Source organism: Eleutherodactylus coqui, chromosome 7 (assembly GCF_035609145.1).
Source record: "Eleutherodactylus coqui strain aEleCoq1 chromosome 7, aEleCoq1.hap1, whole genome shotgun sequence".
In the NCBI taxonomy this organism is placed as follows: domain Eukaryota; kingdom Metazoa; phylum Chordata; class Amphibia; order Anura; family Eleutherodactylidae; genus Eleutherodactylus; species Eleutherodactylus coqui.
In genome coordinates this window covers 229179179-229200698 of record NC_089843.1, presented here as the reverse complement: position 1 = coordinate 229200698, position 21520 = coordinate 229179179, and the positions used below count along the sequence as shown (strand labels likewise).

Genomic DNA, 21520 nt, shown 5'->3' with positions numbered 1-21520 from the left:
CCTTGAGTGACTCAGCCAGACCCCAAGGTGAGCATCTCTGGAAAGACCAGATAATGGCTGTCCACAGACGGCCCTCATCCAACCTGACAGAGCGTGAGATGATCTGCAGAGAATGGAAGAAAATCCCTAATTCCAGGTGTGCAAACCTTCAACTAAGTACTGAGTACAGGGTGGGAATACTTCATAGATCAATGCTAAATGTTAGTTTTTCATTTTTTTTTAAAGGTACAAAGATCTCTAACATTGTTTTGTCTTTGTTTGGTGTATTGAATGCAGATTGAAGGACTTTACAAAGTGCATCTATTATTTTTACTTGCTGGGATCCCAGTGGTTGACAGCGATCATGTGATGTCGTGTGCTGGGTTTTCACATCTTAAGTTGTCTGGTCTTTAAAGGGGTTGTCTCGTGAAATCAAGTGGGGTTATACACTTCTGTATGGCCATATTAATGCACTTTGTAATGTACATCGTGCATTAATTATGAGCCATACAGAAGTTATTCACTTACCTGCTCCGTTGCTGGCGTCCCCGTCGCCATGGATCCATCTAAATTCGCTGTCTTCTGGCGTTTTTAGACGCGCTTGCGCAGTCCGGTCTTCTCCTTGGTGAATGGGGCCGCTCGTGCCGGAGAGCTGGTCCTCGTAGCTCCGCCCCGTCACGTGTGCCGATTCCAGCCAATCAGGAGGCTGGAATCGGCAATGGACGGCACAGAGCCCACGGTGCACCATGGGAGAAGACCCGCGGTGCATCGTGGGTGAAGATCCCAGCGGCCATCTTGGTAAAGGAAGAAAGAAGTCGCCGCAGTGCGGGATTCGGGTAAGTAATAAACTTTTTTTTTTTAACCCATCCCTTGGGTTTGTCTCACGCCGAACGGGGGGCCTATTGAATAAAAAAAAAAACTGTTTCGGCGTGAGACAACCCCTTTAAGTTGTAAATTATGCAGGTGGAGGGCCAGGATGGGATGTAGCTGTGTGAAGCTGGTGCATGGGGATGGGCCTGTTGGCAATGAACCATGTGTGCAAGGGAGAGGATGGGATACAGAAGTTGCCATGGCCAGAGGCATGAAAAGCACACAGAGTGGCCGTGTGGCGGAAATGGTGGTAGGCGAATGATCAAAAAGTTTTCCAGATGGGTGACATTAGGGATGACTTTGGCAGCAGGTGGCAAGTAGACTGAAATTTTTGTTTGACATCACGAAACCCCCTTTAATTGATGTGTATGAACCCTGCAAGCATTGACCTTTCATTTTTAGGAGTTATGGTTCTTATAAAATGTTCACACTTTTAGCCAATATCAGTTTTTAAGTATGTTTTATGAAAAGTTACACTTTAACGCAAAATTGCATGAAGTGGCTGTGTGTTTAGTGCAGAGTGGCATGTTGACAAGGTCCCGGGTGTCTACTCTATGTAGGTACGGGTTTAGGAACTAAGTTTATTTTGTAATGTAGCTTTCATTTGTACATATCAGAAGTGTGAAAATCATCCTGGATACGAGGGGCCCAGGACACTCTGGTGCTCCACAAAGTGCAACGGTTTGCTATTTCGCAGCACTGGCTCAATCTTGGAGGCTCTTGCCGGAGTTACTAGAATTACAACAGAAAGTTGCTTAAATTGAAATTGCTTTTCAGATTTGGAGCAAATAGTCTGATAATGTGCCAGATGTACTAAGAGTTACACCTCTTATACATTCTTGGATTTCACGTCAGTGCAATCTTTACTGTCACAAAATGTCAGCCTGGTTAAATCCGCCCCCAAATATATAAGTTACGGAACTGATTACCATCCAGTCATTAAAGGGGTAATCTCATCAACAAAATCTCTTAGAGCTTATTCAGACGACCGTATATCGGCTCGGTTTTCACGCTGAGCCGATATATGGTTTCCTTGTCTGCGGGGGGAGGAGGCTGGAAGAGCCAGGAGCAGGAACTGAGCTCCCGCCCCTTGCCACTATTTTCAATGGGAAGTGTGGGATGGGGCGGAGCTAAGCATCAGTACTTGGCTCCACCCCCATCTCACCCCCTCCTATTGCAAATAGTGGCACGGGGCAGAGAGGGGGGCATATTTCTTTTTTCAGCCGCACTTAAGCAGCGCTGCTGATTAGAGCCACCTGATTAGCCATGTGGTGCCGAAGAGCCACACAGCGTGCACGCGCATTGCCTTCAGCAGCCGTGTGCACTACACACTACACTTAAGCAGCACGGGGTTAGGTTTAGGGTTACCTAAGCCTAACCCTAACCCCAACCCTAAACCTAAACACTAACCCTATACCTAACCCTAAAACTAACCCTAAAACCTAACCCGAAACACTAACCCTAAACCAAACCCTAACCCCGTTCTGCTTAAGTGTAGTGTGTAGTGCACGGCTGCTGAAGGCAATCCGCGTGCACGCTCTGTAGTCACGTGGTGCCGAAGAGCCAATCAGGTGGCTCTAATCAGCAGCGCTGCTTAAGTGCGGCTGAAAACAGAAATATGCAAGAGGGGGTAGGAGCTCAGTTCCTGCTCCTGGCTCTTCCATCCCCCCCGCAGACAAGGACACCGTATGTCGGCTCGGCGTGAAAACCCAGCCGATTTACGGTCATCTGAATAAGCCCTTAGCTGGATTTCCACACTGCGGTAATCAACATCATGCAGCCAAAACCCCACCAACCCGCGGTAACTAACGGCCCCATGACTTCGCTGGTAAGACTGTGCAACCATTCGCCATCATGACTGGGAAGGACTTTGGCCACAAACCACGACTGCAGTGTGAAAACCCAGCCTAGATAAGTGAAGCTCATCTGCATTTCATTCATTGCCACAAGTTTGGCTTAAACCCTTAGTGACTTACAATCATCCTAACTCATTGACATAAACCTAGGAGGGTTCGTCCTCTCTGGGATGAATTGTACTTTTTAATCTCACCACTTTGGGGTACAAATGATAAATTGTAAAACTTAAAAGAAAAAAACTGAAATTCCACCATAATTTGTGGGTTTTGTTTTTAAAGGCCTCTTTTTTTTTTCTTTTACACACAACGATTATCGCTCATAATTCGTCTGAAAATGAGCGATAATTAGTTACATGTGATCGCAGGCATCGTGGATTTCCGTTCACCATTGCTCAGCTGCTGAAGGACTGAGTAAATATGTTCCATTTGAATGTATTTCGCTCATGTTTCAATAGACTGCAGGAGGTTCTCCCCGCGGCATCTGTACACTAACCGCGAGGAGAATAATAGAACGTTTCGGCAGCTGTTTGCAGCTGGGAGCAGGGGTGTAGCTAAAGGCTCATGAGCCCGGGTGCAACCGAATCCCCTATAGTAAAGCCAGTGGCTGGGAGTGTCTTTAAACACACACTGGGCTCTGCAAACAACTCCTGCAGCTCCTTTTACATGCAAATGAAGATGATAAAGTGTTAATGGCCATTAACACTTTATGCAAATAGATCGCTAAATCTTTCCATCTTTAGAAATATTATCTTTGCATGTAAATGAGCCTTAAGGTGTTTATCATTCAATAAAAACAGCTTGATACTTTCCGTATCTGGATGGGCACGATTACTGCGATAACAATTATATAGGGATTTTATTTTTACTATTTTTGCAAAATTGAATCTGCATCGCCGCATTCTAAGATGTAAAGCATTTTTATTTTTCCGGTAGCGAAGCTCTGTGGTGGCTTGCTTTTTGCTGTAAGCGTTGCCGTTTTTATTAGCCACATTTTGAGGCACATGTGACTTTTGGATTGCTTTTTACCGTGTTTTTTGGGAGGTGAACAAAAGAAAAATAGGAATTATGGCGTTACTTTTTAAAATTAATTGTTAAAGCATTCACCAGAGATAAATGATATATTTTCATTTTTGGGGGCGTGTGGGAGGACAGCTCGGTAGAGTGCGGGTTGGCAGCAGTCAAAGGCGGAAACCAGTGAATAAAGTCCAAGTGCAGGCGTGACCTGCGTTTATTTCAGTCCAGAATCATCAACACAAATTCAGCCTTAGGCTGGATTCACACGAACGTATACCGGCTCGGTTTTCACACCGAGTCGATATAGGTCGTCCTCATCTGCAGGGGGGGGGGGGGGGGGGGGAGGATGAAAGAGCCAGGAGCAGGAACTGAGCTCCTGCCCCCTCTCCACCATTTGCAATGAAAAGAGGCAGAACGGGGGCGGGGCTAAGTTCTGAGAATTAGCCCCGGCCCCGCCCGCCTCTCCCCATTGCAAATAGTGCAGAGGGGCGGAGAAGAGGCAGAGAGGGGGAGGAAGCTCAGAGCACTGCTCCTGGCTCTTCCATCCTCCCCTCCCCGCCTGCAGAGACACACAGCATATATTGGCTCGGCATGAAAACCGAGCCGGTATACGGTCGTGTGAATCCAGCCTTAGCTTCAGACACGAAAATAACAGTCCAGCAATAACAATAGGCAGTCTCTGCCTGACCAGGTCACGGTTCGCAGGTGCACACACAGCAGGGTTTCCAGCTTTAGCCGGTATCACAGGCTGCCAGGGTCCAGCAGCCATCTTATTCCCCCCCCCCTCATGTCAGTGCACACTGCTATTTATATCTACCCCTATCCTGGCCTAGCCTCAGCACCTGTGCTGATTGGCCTCGCACACAACCTGGAGTGGAGGAAGTAGAATGGATGGCCCCACTACCAACCTGACATCCATTCCAAAAAACCAGACCCAGATACTTTTAAAGAAAAACCTCCAGCAAGTACTCCTGGCTTTGCATGTCTCAAACAGCGGGACATGGACTTCCTCCAGCCCCACTAGGCATAATAGCGGAACCTAGGGGCAATGTAGCGACCATCCACTATCACGCCCCTCAGTACCTCACAGGCGTTACAGACGCAGTAATACATTTTTTTTGTATTTTATCCATTTGCAATAGGCTTTGTGAAAAAAGTGCTTTTTACCGATTTTTTTCTTTACATTAACCCTTTAAGGACCAGGCTGTTTTGTGCCTTAAGGGTGCAATTAGACAACCGTATATTGGCTGGGTATTCACGCCCAGCCGATATACGGTGTCCCTCTCTGCAGGGGGAGGAGGCTGGAAGAGCCAGGAGCAGTGCACTAAGCTTCCGCCCCTCTCTGCCTCCTCTTTACCTCCCTGCACTATTTTCAATAAGGAAAGGCGGGATGGGGGCGGAGCTAATTCCCTGACCTTAGCCCCGCCCCCTATCATTGCAAATAGTGCAGAGGGGCTGAGAGGGGGCGGGATCTCAGAGCACTGCTCCCGACTCTTCCAGCCTCCTCCCCCTGCAGAGAGAAACGCCGTATATCGGCCGGCCTGAATACCCGGCCAATATACGGTCGTCTGAATGCGCCCTAAGGACCAGACACTTTTTAGGGATTCTACCCATGTGGTGGTTTTACTGCCCTATTTTTTTTTAACTTCAACTACCAAAATTATTTTTGCTGCATTTTTTTTTCCATGACATATAGGACTATTTTTTTATATCTTTTTTCGCCGTTTTGTAGTTTTATTGATGGTAACAAGCTAAAAAAAAAAATTATTTTTTTAACATTTATATATTTTTTTTTAAGTAGCATATTTACGCTAAAATAAAGTAGTACAGGAACGGGTTCCTCATTTTGTTTCGGACATTTTAATATACCTGTATGGTTTTGGTTTACAGGGCGCATGCGGTGACGGTTTTGGTTGGCGTCTGCTTTGGGTTATTTTCTTGCTTATGTATATATTGTTGTGTTCTGTAATTTTTATTTACTGATGTATGTAATTATGTTTTTTTACTATCTAGCAGCATCCATAGGAGCCCCAGTTACAGGGAAAACCATCCCCTGTAGTGACTTGGCAGAGGTGATCAGGGTCTCTGCTGTAGCAGGTAATCCCGGCGGTCATGTGACCCCCCAGGCTCCCGTAGTGGAAGAAGAACTTCCACCTTTCAGTACACAATGCCCATTGAGCGCTGTGTACTCGGTAAAGGAGAAGACAGAATGCGTTAAAAATCCCTCCTGCCTTCTCCTCCGGGTTACCAGCTATTACCAACAGCTGACAACCTGTCCTCCCTCTGGTTGATTGCAGAAACAGGAGGCTTAAATCCCCGCAGTAATTTTACATATGGTTGGGCTTTAAGCCCGGGACCAGGTGCCATAAATTTACAGTGCCTGGTCCTAAACCGGCTAAACTTGATTGAACTTTTTTTGATAACATTTTTTTGTCCCTCAAGGGGGCTTGAAGATATGATTGTTTAATCACTGGGATAGTATACTGCAACACTTAGGCAGTGCATTCTACTGAGACTACAAAAGAAGCCTATTAGACTCTGTCATAGGAGGGGTTAAATAGGCTGAGTTAAATAGCAGACATAAAGGCCTTTATCAGCTTCTGGCTGCCATGGAAACGCATTAGTACCTTGCATTTGCATTTCAGGGTGCTGATGGGTGAAAAAGTTCCCTCCCCCTGCCATCTGCTTACAAGCTGCAGCTATTGAGTGTGGCATGTAAGAGGTTAAACTGCCAGAACCTGAGGTTTCTCCTCTGCTGGGGGTTAGAGCAGGAACCTGCCTGCAGGTAGTCAGCCAAACCAACAGCTTAAAATGATGTCTGTGCAGGTTGGAAGCCCATTAGTGAGGCCAGTAATAAGCCGTATTGGCCGTCTGCTCGTGTAGAATCTCTACTGGGACAATCAGCACTCAAATAAATGGCGCCATCCTTTAGCAGAGGCGCTGTGTGGCGCCATACTCCGTACCGGATTATGTACTCCTAAAGGGACTCGCCCATGAGCACCAATGTGTCCGCTATCTTAGGGTGCGTTCACACGGGCGAGCGCGATATTACAAACTGGGAGCGATTTCAGGCTTGTAAAATTGCGCTTCTAGATGCGAGCACCATGCGATTTGGCTTTAAAAAACAAAATCACGTTGCATTACAGTGCGCGGGAAAAAACAATCACAAGTGCAGCCAATATTTTTAAGTGGTAAAAAAGAATAAAAAATTGCATCCCACTCGCATTTAAACTGAATAGCGCGAGATCCATTCCGAGAACTCTCCCCAAAACAGAACACGCCTCGATTTTTCATTCATGCAGCATCGTTGCGACAAAAATCTCTCATGTGAATAAATACGTCAAACTCAACATCAGCTCAGCGCTGCATCTTTGCGCCACAATGCCTTTTTTGCGTGTGTGTCTTGCTCTCCATTTTCCGCCTGCGGGGAGAGTTCATCTGCGTGCGGCAGAGATGCACAACTTGAGGTGGCTGATGGGTTCCAGATGTGATCTTTCTCCAGCTGCATCACGCGGGGTATTACGAATCTCTGGGCGTATTACGCACCCCTGCCGCCATTGGCCTTTATGGGGACCCTTGGGGCAAAATGTGTGGAAAAGTAGGGCAAGCTGTGATTTTTTTTTTTTGCGACGAAAATACGGTAAATGTGAAGCACCGCATGGAAATCAACGGGTTCTGGTCTCTGCGTATTGTGGGGCAAGCTCTGCACGCTCAAATCCGCCCGTGTGAAGGCGCCCGAACACACGCAAGTCCGTCCTTATCGCTATCTGGCGGACCTTGTGCGTGAAACTCGCCCATGTGAATGCGACTAGTTAAAGGAAAACGTATGAGGACCTATAAATATGGAGAAGACCTGTAAATCCCCTGAGGAGATGACAGGAGTGTTCTGCCTGCTGCCAGCACAAACCAAGCTTCTCATACCCCCAACTTACTGGCCCATTCCACGTGTCTCTGCCAGCTGAGCGCCCACAACCTGCCCTGACACTCTGCCATCTGCTGCGGCGCGAAATCACTGAGGTGAAGCCGACTGCGGCGAGCACTTCCGCCCTCACTGCCCACACCTTCCTGATTCGTCCTCCCCGCTCCCGGCATGCAGCGCTCTCCCAGACGACTTCCGCCTGCCGAGGCTTGTCTCCAGGACCTGCTACTTTGTGGCGGTGACGTCATTCTGCGCCAACGCGCGGATGGAGGAGTCATTCCCGGACGGCCATGAAAGCGGGAGGAGCGCCGTTGTCTAGGCTGCACCGGGGAGCAGGGCTGCCCGCCATGCACTGCGTGTAACCGTGAGTAGAGGATGTCCTCCTGCGTGCATGACGGCCGAGGGACGCGGCGCCCCGTACGGCAGCCTCCATAGACTCCGCTGATGGAGGAGCTGCAAGGTCAGGGGAGGATAGTCCCAGGCTGGCGGCCGCGGGTCCCCCGTCAGCGCTGCCGCCGGGCCGGCTCTCCGCACTCCGCGTCCTGCCCCGATGGGATGAGGTCATCGGTTCCGCTGTGGTGGGCGCCCCGGCGGGGATGTCCTGTATCTGCAGGGGTAATCCATGTATGTAGTGGGGGCGCTATAGGGAGGACGGGCGAGCCGCGCCTGGTCCTCGGGACTCTTCAGCACCGCGGACAGCACTCATCCCACTTGTATCTGAGCTCCGCTCTAGTCCGCTAGGTAGGTCCTGCAGACACTTACCGACACCACCTCCCCTCCCCTAGAAGTTGTCGGAGGGGATGAAACTTCACATGTGTGACTGTCAGGCGGGGCTCACACGGAGGGGGCGGATTACTGCGATCATACGTGGAAAGTAATTGCGCATGGTCGCCGAAGCAGGCAGTTTTCCGTGCGGCTGTACGCGTGCGCACAGCATATCGTCGGGGCGCGAGAACGATCTCCAGCCGGCACTCCGGCGTCTCTATTTTCCTAAGAAGTTGCAAGTGTTTCCGCGCTCATACGAATGTTAATTGGTCGTGGACGGCGAACACTCGCATCAATGGAGGCCGTCCACCGCGAAATCCGCGCTAAAATAGAGCAAAATCCGCAACTCCTACCCGCATGAACGAAGCCGGCAGAAGTTCATGTCTTTCATTTCCCGTGTATTACCGTGTATCGCTCACGCGGACGCCGATCGCGAAATCCTGGATTTGGATCCGGTCGTGTGAACTCGGCCTAATGCTATAAGTGATTATAGTATCGGAGCAAAACCATCATGTATTGTGGAGAACCGACCCCTCATAGGGAGGCTCTAGTACCCTGTTGTATCACCTCTAGCTTGGATACAAGATGTGATACAAGCAGGCATGGAGGCTCTAGTACCCTGTTGTACCGCCTCTAGCTTGGATACAAGATGTGATAAGGGGGGCATGGAGGCTCTAGTACCCTGTTGTACCGCCTCTAGCTTGGATACAAGATGTGATACGGGGGGCATGGAGGCTCTAGTACCCTGTTGTACCGCCTCTAGCTTGGATACAAGATGTGATATGGGGGGCATGGAGGCTCTAGTACCCTGTTGTACCGCCTCTAGCTTGGATACAAGATGTGATATGGGGAGCATGGAGGCTCTAGTACCCTGTTGTACCGCCTCTAGCTTGGATACAAGATGTGATGCGGGCATGGAGGCTCTAGTACCCTGTTGTACTGCCTCCAGCTTGGATACAAGATGTGATACGGGCGGGCATGGAGGCTCTAGTACCCTGTTGTACCGCCTGTAGCTTGGATGCAAGATGTGATACGGGCGGGCATGAAGGCTGTAGTACCCTGTTGTACCGCCTCTAGCTTGTATACAAGATGTGATAAGGGGGGCATGGAGGCTCTAGTACCCTGTTGTATCACCTCTAGCTTGGATACAGGATGTGATACAGGGAGCATGGAGGCTCTAGTACCCTGTTGTACTGCCTCTAGCTTGGATACAAGATGTGATGCGGGCGAGCATGGAGGCTCTAGTACCCTGTTGTATCACCTCTAGCTGGGATACAAGATGTGATGCGGGCGAGCATGGAGGCTCTAGTACCCTGTTGTATCACCTCTAGCTTGGATACAAGATGTGATGCGGGCGAGCATGGAGGCTCTAGTACCCTGTTGTATCACCTCTAGCTTGTATACAAGATGTGATAAGGGGGGCATGGAGGCTCTAGTACCCTGTTGTATCACCTCTAGCTTGGATACAGGATGTGATACAGGGAGCATGGAGGCTCTAGTACCCTGTTGTACTGCCTCTAGCTTGGATACAAGATGTGATGCGGGCGAGCATGGAGGCTCTAGTACCCTGTTGTATCACCTCTAGCTGGGATACAAGATGTGATGCGGGCGAGCATGGAGGCTCTAGTACCCTGTTGTATCACCTCTAGCTTGGATACAAGATGTGATGCGGGCGAGCATGGAGGCTCTAGTACCCTGTTGTATCACCTCTAGCTTGGATACAAGATGTGATGCGGGCGAGCATGGAGGCTCTAGTACTCTGTTGTATCACCTCTAGCTTGGATACAAGATGTGATAAGGGGGGCATTGGAGGCTCTAGTACCCTGTTGTATCACCTCTAGCTTGGATACAGGATGTGATACAGGGAGCATGGAGGCTCTAGTACCCTGTTGTATCACCTCCTAGCTTGGATATAAGATGTGATACAGGCAGACATGGAGGCTCTAGTACCCTGTTGTACCACCCTTAGCTTAGATACAAGATGTGATACGGGCAGGCATGGAGGCTCTAGTACCCTGTTGTATCACCTCCTAGCTTGGATACAAGATGTGATACAGGCAGACATGGAGGCTCTAGTACCCTGTTGTACCGCCTCTAGCTTGGATACAAGATGTGATACGGGGGACATGGAGGCTGTAGTACCCTGTTGTACCGCCTCTAGCTTGTATACAAGATGTGATAAGGGCGGGCATGGAGGCTCCAGCACCCAGTTGTACCGCCTCTAGCTTGGATACAAGATGTGATTATAGGGGGCATGAAGGCCTTAGCACTACAGATGAGCGAGTACCAAAATGCTCGGGTGCTCGTTATTCGAGTCAAGCTTTTCGTAATATTCGAGTAACGAACCACATTGAAGTCAATGGGAGACTCGAGCAATGTTTGTATTGGACCCAACGGGTGCCAAGCAAATTTCTTTTAGTTGTTGTTTTTTTTTTGTCTGTGTCTCTCTTCTCTCCTGCCAGGCCACATACTGCTGCGGACGTGCGCACGTCACAGCAGGAAGTGGTAATGCAGGGAGGGGTCGAACACGGCGTGATACCCGCTCGAGTAACGAGCACCATCGAGTATGCTAATACTTTAACTTGCATCATGCTCGGAAGAGTACGTTCGCTCAACTCTATCTAGCACCCTGTTGTACCTCCTTTAGCTTGGATACAAGATGTGATTATAGGGGGCATGAAGGCTCTAGTACCCTGTTATACCACCTCTAGCTTGGATGCAATATGTGATACGGGCGGGCATGGAGGCATACAGGTTCTGTATGGTTCCTGCTGCATATCGCTCCACATTTGGTGTAAATGAGCCTCTAGATCATGTAAACTTGTAGGCTGTCGAAGTTGGCATCCCAGATGGTACCATACATGTTCAGCTGGAGACCGGGCGGCCACGGAAGTATGACAAAGTTGTGGAGACAATCCTGTGACCCCCCCCCCCCCCCCTTGTGTGTGCGGCCGAGCATTATCCTGCTGCCTCTTGGAAGCCGCTATGAGAGGAACCCATGTGGCTGCAGAATGTCCTGAACATATCGCTGAGCTGTAATTGTCCCTCGTAACACTACTAGGGGTGACAGACTATCATATGTGATGCCCACCCCACCTCCCAAACCATCACAGCAAAGGCAGGATTGAGGCGCTCACCCCGAGGTCTCCATACATGAACACGGCCGTCGTCAGCACCCAAACTAAACCTGGATTCATTGCTGAAGACAACCCGGCTCCACTCTGCAATGTCCAGTTTCATCGTTCATGACACCACTGCAGATGGAGGTGACTGTGGGAGTGAAAGGCTGTAAGACCAAATGTTCTTCAGCCAAGCGCCTGAAAAGTGTGTAACGGTAGCGCCCTGTCTCTGGATGGTGGACATTGAAACAGTTGGAGCTGCTCATGCTTGTCGCACAATCAGATGCTCCTCTTCACTGTGCCCCAATTCACTGGTCTCAACACCCCCTAACAGTCTGGTCAGACGCTCCTCTTTAATGGTGATCTGTAGGGAGGGGTCCTGAGCCCGGTCACCTTGTGTGCCCTCACACATCCACTGGTCCCAACACCTCCTAACAGTCTGGTCAGACGCTCCTCTTTAATGGTGATCTGTAGGGAGGGGTCCTGAGCCCGGTCACCTTGTGTGCCCTCACACATCCACTGGTCCCAACACCTCCTAACAGTCTGGTCAGATGCTCTTCTCTACTGGTGGTCTGTCAGGAGGTCCTGAGCCCGGTCACCTTGTGTGCCCTCACATATCCACCGGTCCCAACACCTCCTAACAGTCTGGTCAGATGCTGGTGGTCTGTCGGGGGTCCTATGGTAATGGGCTGAAATCTCTTCTGTGCGTCGTAGAGGCATCTAGTGGTCAACAAGGTCTACACAAGCGGAAGAAGAGGTCACTACACACAAGGAGCCTTCGAGAGCCTTTTATAGGCCAAGGGGGGAACCACTTTTAGGGTCTCGGGTGGCAAGACTGCTCATCTAATCACCACAACTCTAATCATTTACATATCTGCCTGAGATAGAACTGCAGGACGAGATTTGCAGCAAAATGACTTCTGAGGGTGGAGTGTTTTTTTTTTTTTTTTTTCAGTGTATTTCTGGTACTAAATCACATTCGTTCTAGATGTTTGATTTGGAAAACTCCTCTTTAAATCTATTAGAAAGTTCTGAGTTAATTGCAGTGAGTCACTTGTTGGGTACCCTCGTCTAGTAACCGCAATGAAAAATATATGAGTCTATGTGCTCTGGAGGACCTGGAACATTCCTGTGTTGCGTGCAGAACCCGTTCATTTCATGTTCGCTGTGGTGAGACTGAACTGGACTTTAAGACTTGCTGTCAGGTTCCTCCATGGATCGCTGGCAATCGCCAGTGGTGCCAGCAGGGGGGCACCTCATGTGGAGCCTATTCTGAGGGAACTGTTCTTTAACGAAGAGGCATTGTTCAGGGTAGACCACCTCTCCTAGGAGCAATGTAAACCATAAGGAGGTTGTGGTGCTCGCTGAGTGCTGCCCCCTCTTCATTGCTCTGCACACCGTTCATTTCATAGCAACTGTCCTCGGTGTTTATGGCTTTATCCCTTTTGTGTACCCAATGGCCCCTTCAAAAAGTTGACTTGGCAGGGGTGCCAAGAGTCGGAAGCCTATCAGTATTATAATCTTGAAAAATACCTTTAAGGCCCTCAACATATTACTGTTTGGGACCATGTGTTGTCTGTGTTAATCCGTGGACTGCACACGGCCCTATTATAGGCCTTTGAGGCTGTGCACGGTGACCTTTCTTTAGATGGATCTGCATGAAAAACTTAAAGGGGTTTTGTCATTAAAAAAAAAATATCTAAACTTACCTATCCCTTCCCTGTCTGTCTCCTTATCACATCTTTTCCTGGTTGAGCTTCTCCAGTGCCCCAGGTCAGCTCACTGCAGGCTGGGCCCAGCTTGTTATGAGGGCTGCATATCTCAAATTCCTTCCAGCTGGGTCAGTGAAGGTCACATCCCTGTGCTGTAGCTTCACTGCCTAGGAAAGAATTGTAATCTATTTCAGAAATAGCTCGCATGAGCAATCTCTGAAGTAGATAGGCAGCCCCCCTGCTGGCCTGTGAGCTGTGACGTAACGTTCATTGGTTGGCAGGCAGAAGACTGACAACCAAATGTACGTAACCTCACAGGAAGGAGAAGAATCAGGCAGCTGGAGGTGAAGTGACCCCCCTGGACTGTAGGAGAAAGGAGAAGATAAGGGAGGTGAAGATCTGGTAAGTAGACTTATGGGGGAGGAATAGATAAGTATAAAATTTTTCTTTTTTAATGACAGAACTCCTTTAATGACATGTCCTATTCATGATCGAGAAATGAGATGTCAATGTGCTGTTCATGTAAGTTGGACACCACATGGACTGGTGTCCATGTGCTGTTTGATGCGAGTTGAGCCTCTCTGGCACAACTTATACCCTTGACTAGTGTGCCGGAGGCCTAACGCTGGTGAACGCTATACAATATCATGGCCTGAACTGTCCACACATTTTATTTGGCAGTAATTATTCTACAGCCGGCAGAGTAATAGTATCTGTCACCATTAGTGTCAATCGCTGTGCCTGTATACACTACTTTTTTCCTTGCCATTAAAGAGGTTTTCCAGCACTTCATATTGATGACCTATCCTCAGAGGTTATCAGTAGTTGTTTAGTGAGGTCTGCCATTTGAGATCCTCAACAATCAGCTTGCTGAAGAGGTTGCCCGTCACGGCCTCTTCTCAGGCGCCATGTACATCAGTCACCTGGCCTGAGAGCAGCTTAGTCCTATTCAAGTGAATGGGACCAAGCCGCAACACCAGGCACAGCCGCTATACAATGTACGACGCTGTAACCGGTATGGAGTGAAATGACAATGGAGCTTACCTGAGCGCTGCTGTCCTGTCAATCAGCTGATCAGCGGGGATCCCAAGTAGTGGGCCCTAGCCGATCAACTACTGATGACCTATCCTGAGGACAGGTTGTCACTAGTGTAGGGCTGGTAAACCCCTTTAAACCTTCTGTAGTGATGAGAATAAAAAGACTCTGTATTACATGAGACAGTGAGAGAGAATTAGAACAGGACTACATGGTGGCTTTGACCACATGATGGAATAATGCTATATAGTCGTGCGACCTTTACACTCATTAAACTCAATGGGGTGACTGCAAGTTACTGCGACCCACAGATTGAAAGAAATACAAACTTTGTTTGTGACCATTGTCGCAACAATTTGCGAGTCACATTATGAACCCATTGACTTCAATGAGAGTGTGAGGCCCCAGGGCTACACTGCAAGCTTTGATCGTGTGATCCCTATTAATGCCATCCAATGAAGAGTGCCCTATATTCATCCCAATGTGTTCACCGCCTGTTAAAGAATATGAAAACTATATCTGACCTGCCATTGTCTTCTTCCGCATCTCTAATTGGAAACAGTTGACAAATGCGTTAAAGAAGTGGGGTACAGACCTCGTAGAGCCTGACTGACAGTACGTTGGTGAATCTGGACCAGTATGTGTGCGGTTTGGGGCTTATTTCACTTATTTTAATCCAGACTGCGCGGTTCTGCGCTCATTTATAACTGTAACCATGTATGTACATGCGAGAGGAGCGGCCGCTGTGGTGCACTTTGGTGAACTAAGAGACCTGGTTTGGCGTGTTTCACTATGTAAAAACCTTCCAATCACACTTTGGACATGTAAGCTGCGCACGTTACAGGGCTTCCTGTACTACTAACCTGCACATACATCATTAGCCTGTCTTTTCATAAGGCCCATGCATTATGAGCGGTGGCAGATTAAGGCTGCCAAGGGGTCGCGGCTGTATGGAATCCTTGGTCTTGGTTTTTCTGTCGACATAGCTGTGCGAGGGCTCATTTTCTGTGGGACATCCTTTAGTTTCAGGATATCCCAAAATTTGGTACCAATCTGGAGTACATATGACATTTTGATCTTTTGATTTTTTGTTGGAGCTGGGGGTGATCAAAAAAAGCGCAACTCAATTTTTTTTTCCTTTTTTTTTTTTTCTTCATTTATTTACTTTGGCAAGTTTTATTTTTTTTGTTTCCCCTGTAAACTTTTTATCTTTTTTTTTTTTTTTCTTTTTTAAACTGGTGTGTATGTACTACATATGTAATATAATTTTTATTTTTTTTTTGTCCCCACGGGGGACAAGAGCGTTCCATCGCTCCTGGAGTATGATGTAATAGCACTAGAGATGAGCGAGTATACTTGCTAAGGGCAATTGCTCGAGCGAGCATTGCCCTTAGCGAGTACCTACCCGCTCGAGACAAAAGGTTCGGGTGCCGACGCGGGGGAGCGGTGAGTAGCGGCAGTCAGCGGGGGGGGGGGGGGGGGGGGGAGAGAGATATCTCTCCGTTCCTCCCCGCAGCTCCCTGCCCGCCGCCGGCACCTGAACCTTTTGTCTGGGGCGGGCAGGTACTTGCTAACGGCAATGCTCGCTCGAGCAATTGCCCTTAGCGAGTATACTCACTCATCACTAAATAGCACGTATTCTTACGTTATACAGCGAACTGACAGGCAGTTTATCAAGCCATGCTACAGGCATGACTTGTTAGGGAATCTGCAATGGCAGCCCTTGGGGCTTTCAGAAAGCCCTCAGCTGCCGTAGCAACCACACGGCACCCCGTACATTGATCATTGAATATAAATGCCACTAAGTATTTAAAGGGTTAATGGGCGTGATCAGTGGTGCTGATTGCAGCTGTTGCCGGCAGGTTATTGGCTGTAATAAACAGCCAGCACCTGCATTGAATGGAACGGGATCGGCCGCCGAAATCCCCCGTATAACCCTAAATGTACAGGACGTAACTGTACATTCTGTGTCATTAAAGGGTTAAATTGCATGTGCTGAAACCTGCTTTTATATGAAGTCCTACTGAAACTGATACAGAATGCATAATACAACAGACTTTATGGGGGGAGATATGAAGCCATCGAAAAGAAAGTGTCTTGGCCTTTAGCAGATTTCATTTTTCTAAAAGTGGAATGCAAAATTAAAGTTGCTCTGTGATTGGTCGCCAGGGACAAGAAAAAAGGCTGTTATCATACCCCCCCCCCCCCCCCCCCCCCCATGATGGTGCACTTCAGGCTTCGTGGAACTTTGTGGAGAGCCTTGCTTGTTAGAGCCTCAGTCTAAGGCCACCTGCAGACGGCCTGCACAGCCCTGCGGCTCACCCGCTCCCACGTCTCCTTTATGCGCTGTGTCGGCTGCCGGCCAGCTGGCACATGTGCAGAGAGGGGTCGGCCCGTCACCACTGACATTTCTGTGCCGGCCTCTGCGGGACCCGCACAGAAATAGAACATGCTGCGATCTGTTTTCCGTGTGTTTTCACACGCACAAATCACGGCCGTCTGCATAGGATTGCGTTATCTAATGCAATCCTATGCAGGCGGGCACGGGCGGAAATTCTCAGGGATATTCTGCCGCGGAATTTCCGCCCGTGTGCAGGGGGCCAAATGCTAGTTTCACATGGCTGAAAATCTTGCACGAGTTTCGTGCCTTGCAAGACACACAAAACTGGTGTGAATATGGACTCCATTCTTCTGAAAGGAGCCGTACACATGGCAAGGGAAAAAACTCGTTGCATGTTCATTTTTTTTCTCTGCTTTCCTCGTAACGCATCAGCCATTGATTTCAGTGAGACCTTAAACACGTTGCAAGAGTGCGTTGCAAGGTTTTCCATTGAAATCAACGGGAAACCCTTCCGGTCCTCTATCATCCCTGAGGATGTCACAGACTGGATGTAAGGTGATTTTTGCCTGAAAATCTCCCTGCATCGGTGGGTAAAATGCAGGTTGACGAGCCCAATATTGGGCCAGGTTTCTCGGGCCACTATCGTGCTCGCCCGTGTCCTCACACAGGGCGTTTTGTACAGCGTTTAGCACTGCCTCTTCAGCCCAGCGCTAAACGCTGTACAACACTCCCATTCATTTCATTGGGGCTGCTCACACAGGCCTTCCAACGCTGCGCTTTGACAGCGATGCATGTTCTATTTGGGGGCGTTTTCAGCCCTGTGTCGCCCATTGAAATAAATGGGCAGCAATTTCAGCACTGCTGAAAATGCGGCAACACATGGTGCCGCGTGTTTGGCAGCGTTAACCGCTCACCGATTTTCGGGGGCGAAGGGCTTGCAATAGAAGTCCTGCCCCGAAAATCAGTCCCAGCTAGGTAGAGAAAAAAAAAGAAAGCAATACTCACCTAGCTGCTGCGGTCCGGGTCGCGGCCGCTGGTCTCTGCCGTTGATCCGGGCTTCCCCTGCACTCCCAAGTCTATTGCCGTAGGCCAGGTTTGAGAACCCCGCCTCCAGCAATAGTGCTGTGATTGGGCATCGAGCCAGCGCCGACAACCAATCACAGCCCTTCATTGACTGTCTCAGCCAATCAGAGCTTGCTGGAGCTGATTGGCTGAGACAGTCAATGGAGGGCTGTGATTGGTTATCGGCGCACTCAATGCCCAATCACAGCACTCTATTGCTGGAGGCGGGGTTCTCAAACCTGGCCTACGGCAATAGACTTGGGAGTGCAGTGGAAGGCCCGGATCAGCAGCAGAGACCAGCGGCCTTGACACAGACTGCAGTGCCTAGGTGAGTATTGCTTTTTTTTTCTTTTCAGCATCCTTGGCTGTGTTTTCAGCCGAGCTGAAAACGCTGGCATAAAGTATGCCAGATCGGGCGGAATCTGCAGTAAACGCAGCGTTGAAAAATGCTGCGTTTCTGCAAACGCCCTGTGTGAGGGAGGCCTAAGGGTTTATTGTTATGGCTGTCTGAACAGTCCACATGAGTTTGTTGTATGGCAATGGTGGGACTGGATCTCATCAGATTACAGCAGGAAATGCTTTTCCGTGTGTAAATGTACGGCGGTCCAATGGGTCATGGATAAAGTCTTGGGGTGCATTCACACGGGCGTTTATGTATTTCAGTCCATGAATTGTCAGCGTATTCTCGGACCGTAATACATTGTTGCCTTCTGTCTTTCTGCCCATCGGCAGTCTTTTTAAATGTATAAAGAAACCCGTATGAGACCATTGATTTGGCGTGATTTCAATGGGCTATTGTGGTGCATAATACAAACCGAGACAGGACATGCTGCGGTTTATTTTTCACGCAACCAAAAGTCGCGTGAAAAATACACAACTGTGTGACATCAATGGGCCCTATCCACTGGGTATTACATGTCTATAAAATACACGCTTATATCGCTGCATATATACTGTCGTGTGAAAGAGCCCTGAGGCCTCACAACGCAGAAGATTGCATTTCCCTTCGTTTTACTTTAAAAAATACATTTTGTATCCATATTTTGTGGTTATTGGTTCAAATCATACAGCTGTCGTCCAAATACTGCCTATATAAAGAAATTGTAACTTTCTGAAGCCTGTATGTCTATTCCTTCACATGTCATCAGAACTCCGGCATCATAACCTTCCATATAGCGATAGTAGCAATGTGTCCTCCACCACTCCTGCCCTAAGGCCGGCTGTCCACGGGCGATGCGGTGTCCCCCGGCAAAGCTCCGCCGCCCGGGAGCAGGAGCCGCCGCGGAATCTCCGCCGGTCAGCCCTATCTAATAGGCTGACCGCGGAGAATCGTGGCAATTCGCACCATGCCGCAAATTGCCCGCCGCGTTCTCCTCTTGTGGACAGGTGCCGGCGCTTTCCATAGCAATGGGAAGCGTCGGCCGGCGTGATTCACCGACCGTTTACCGCCGGCGAATACACTGCTGTGGACAGGGGCCTAAATGTCACGGTACTTTCACCTCTGTCCCAGTAGTCGCAGCATATCACTTCTTCATACACATTTACAGGATTAAAAAATATGGCTACTTACTTCCAGATACACGGTACCCGTCCATGTTTATTGTCTTGGGGCTGTACTGCAGTACCAAACATAATGGCACTGTTTCCGGAAGAAATCAACTGCGTTTTTCTAAATCTGTTGAACCCCTCTAACTCCCATACGCTCCTGAAAAATACAGACTGCTACATGAAAACCTCCAGATTCTGCTGTGCGCTCGGTCTGCCGGCAGCAGTCTGGCTCGGTCTCTGCAGGAGGAAATAAAGCTGGATCCTGGTTGACTTCATGAATTCAACAATAGTTTGAGGAGCCCAAAGACTGAATACTTATAGGGTTGTAAGGAGGACACAGTGACCAGGTTTAGTCCAGTCTTGTCCAAGTATCCGACTCCCTAATATGTGACCTGAAATGAATCCTTGTACTGTATGTAAAGCCATTCATGCACGGGCTGCTCACACAACGCTGCGCTTAGAACATGTATCGCTGTCAATCTTTGGCTGTTTTCAGCCGTCCGTCGCCCACTGAAATGAATGGGCAGTGGTTTCAGCGCTGCTGAAAACGTGGCACAACTTGGTACCACTTTTTTTGGCAGTGCTAAACACAAGCGCTAGCTGCACTACAAACAAAAAAGGAATACTCGCCTAGCTGGCGCCGTCAGGGTCCCCGCCGCTGCATTCCGCAGCTCCGGTCAGGCTGCCGGGTACTTGTCAAGCTGACAAAGCATCTATTGCTAGTGAAGGGGATTAAAATCCTGACCTCCCAGCGAAAGATTGCTCTGATTGGTTCGGGAGCACCAACTCTGATTGGCTGAGCCTGCTGACACTCAGCAGGCTCAGCCAATCAGAGCAATCTCTTGCTGGAGGCGGGGTCTTCAAACCCTGTCATTAGCAAAGATACTCTGTCGGCGATGACAAGTGCCGGGAGCTCCGGAGAGCAGCGTAGGGGACTTGGACAGCGCCAGCTAGGGAAGAATTGATTATTTTTTTTAATTTTTTTTATTTTTTTCCCCCAGCATCCTGAAAACACAGCCAAAACGTTGTCAAAAATGCATGACACGCTGCTGAGACCACAGTAAATGCAGCATTGAAAAACGCTGCGTTTCTGCGAACACCTGTGTGAGGGAGGCCTTAGTCTGTGTTTTTTCAGCCTAAAACGTACATGGGGCAACAGGAATCTGTCCTGGGATCACCATGGCCATAGTTCAGGCAGCATGAGTCCCATGACAGAATCTCTGTACGCAGAAGACAGTCCAGGCCGAAATGGCAACATATATGTGATTGAGAGATAACAAGGCTGATGGCTCATGTAGTCTGGGAACATGGCAGAGATGGCACCCCTTACCAATAACCCACAAGGAACAGTAAAAAAAAGTGCTGTGACTCAGGATAAAGTTTCAATAAGTTAGTGGAAATAGTCTTTTGTTTCTATAAGTCACCGACAATGTTGAGTCTGTTTTTACCAAAGGGCTGAAGAAAACTTGGCCACGTCTAAGAGCGATCTCCATAATGACTAAGCCACGTTGTGGGGCTGGGAGCGCACTAACCGTTTGGGAAGCATCTGATGTACATTTAAAAGAATGTCCAGGGAGGTGCGAGGCTGACCGCACGCATCATTTGAGGGGGGGGGGTCTTTGTTTTTGCTGGAGGTAAGGCTAAGGCCGGATTAACACAACCGGATTTGAATTGCGGAATCCACAAACGTTACCCGCGCGGGTGATCCACGGTAATCTGAACACATTGCAAAGATGGAAAACTCACATATCTCCTCAGATGTTCTATTTCTGTGCGGATTCTCCACAGGTGGTTTCCATTGAAGTCAATGGAAGCCATCCGGCCCACAGCCCATTTGCAATTGACATGGCGGATAGGCCGTAGTTACCTGTGTCATCGCCTGGCGACAGCGCGGGAAATGCAACTATTTTTTAAAAACTATCTCTACTGCGCATGGCAGACGACGAACCACAGCGGTCATCCGCAGTAAAGAAGTTACAGGCATGCGGGGTCACCGGCCACAGTCAGTTAGATTCCACTGCAGGTACCGGGATGCGGAATCCGACCCGTCCATGTGAGACCGGCCTTAATCACTTGATCTCAAGAATAGATTCAACTGTAAATTGGCCACATTAGTTATGATGCTGTTGCAAGCTCTGGGGAATGCTTTGTGTAATATGATATTCAGGTGAGGCCTCCACAATGCTCCGTAGGGCAGCGAGTGTCTGTAAGATTATGGTCCCTTTTAATACAAGAAAATTCTGTTCCACTTTTTACACAATGCAATCTGGACTTCTGTCTGTGATCCTGCATGTAAATCC

General features: G+C 48.8%; 2 protein-coding genes across 4 annotated transcripts in view; one reads left to right on the top strand and one right to left on the bottom strand.

Moving 5' to 3' along the window:
• The window catches only part of WRN (WRN RecQ like helicase), a 148021-nt gene extending 140259 nt beyond the window's left edge, over positions 1–7762 (bottom strand). The window contains exon 1 of one of the 2 annotated variants that reach the window (XM_066574530.1): positions 7652–7762. The gene's annotated coding sequence lies outside the window, so the exon portion shown is untranslated. Of the gene's footprint in view, positions 1–7640 lie in introns of both variants that reach the window. The other variant, XM_066574531.1, reaches the window with a different exon arrangement.
• A 140-nt stretch (positions 7763–7902) lies between these two features.
• The window catches only part of PURG (purine rich element binding protein G), a 38157-nt gene continuing 24539 nt past the window's right edge, over positions 7903–21520 (top strand). For both annotated transcript variants that reach the window (XR_010785864.1, XM_066574529.1), the window contains exon 1: positions 7903–8002. The gene's annotated coding sequence lies outside the window, so the exon portion shown is untranslated. The remainder of the gene's footprint in view (positions 8003–21520) is intronic.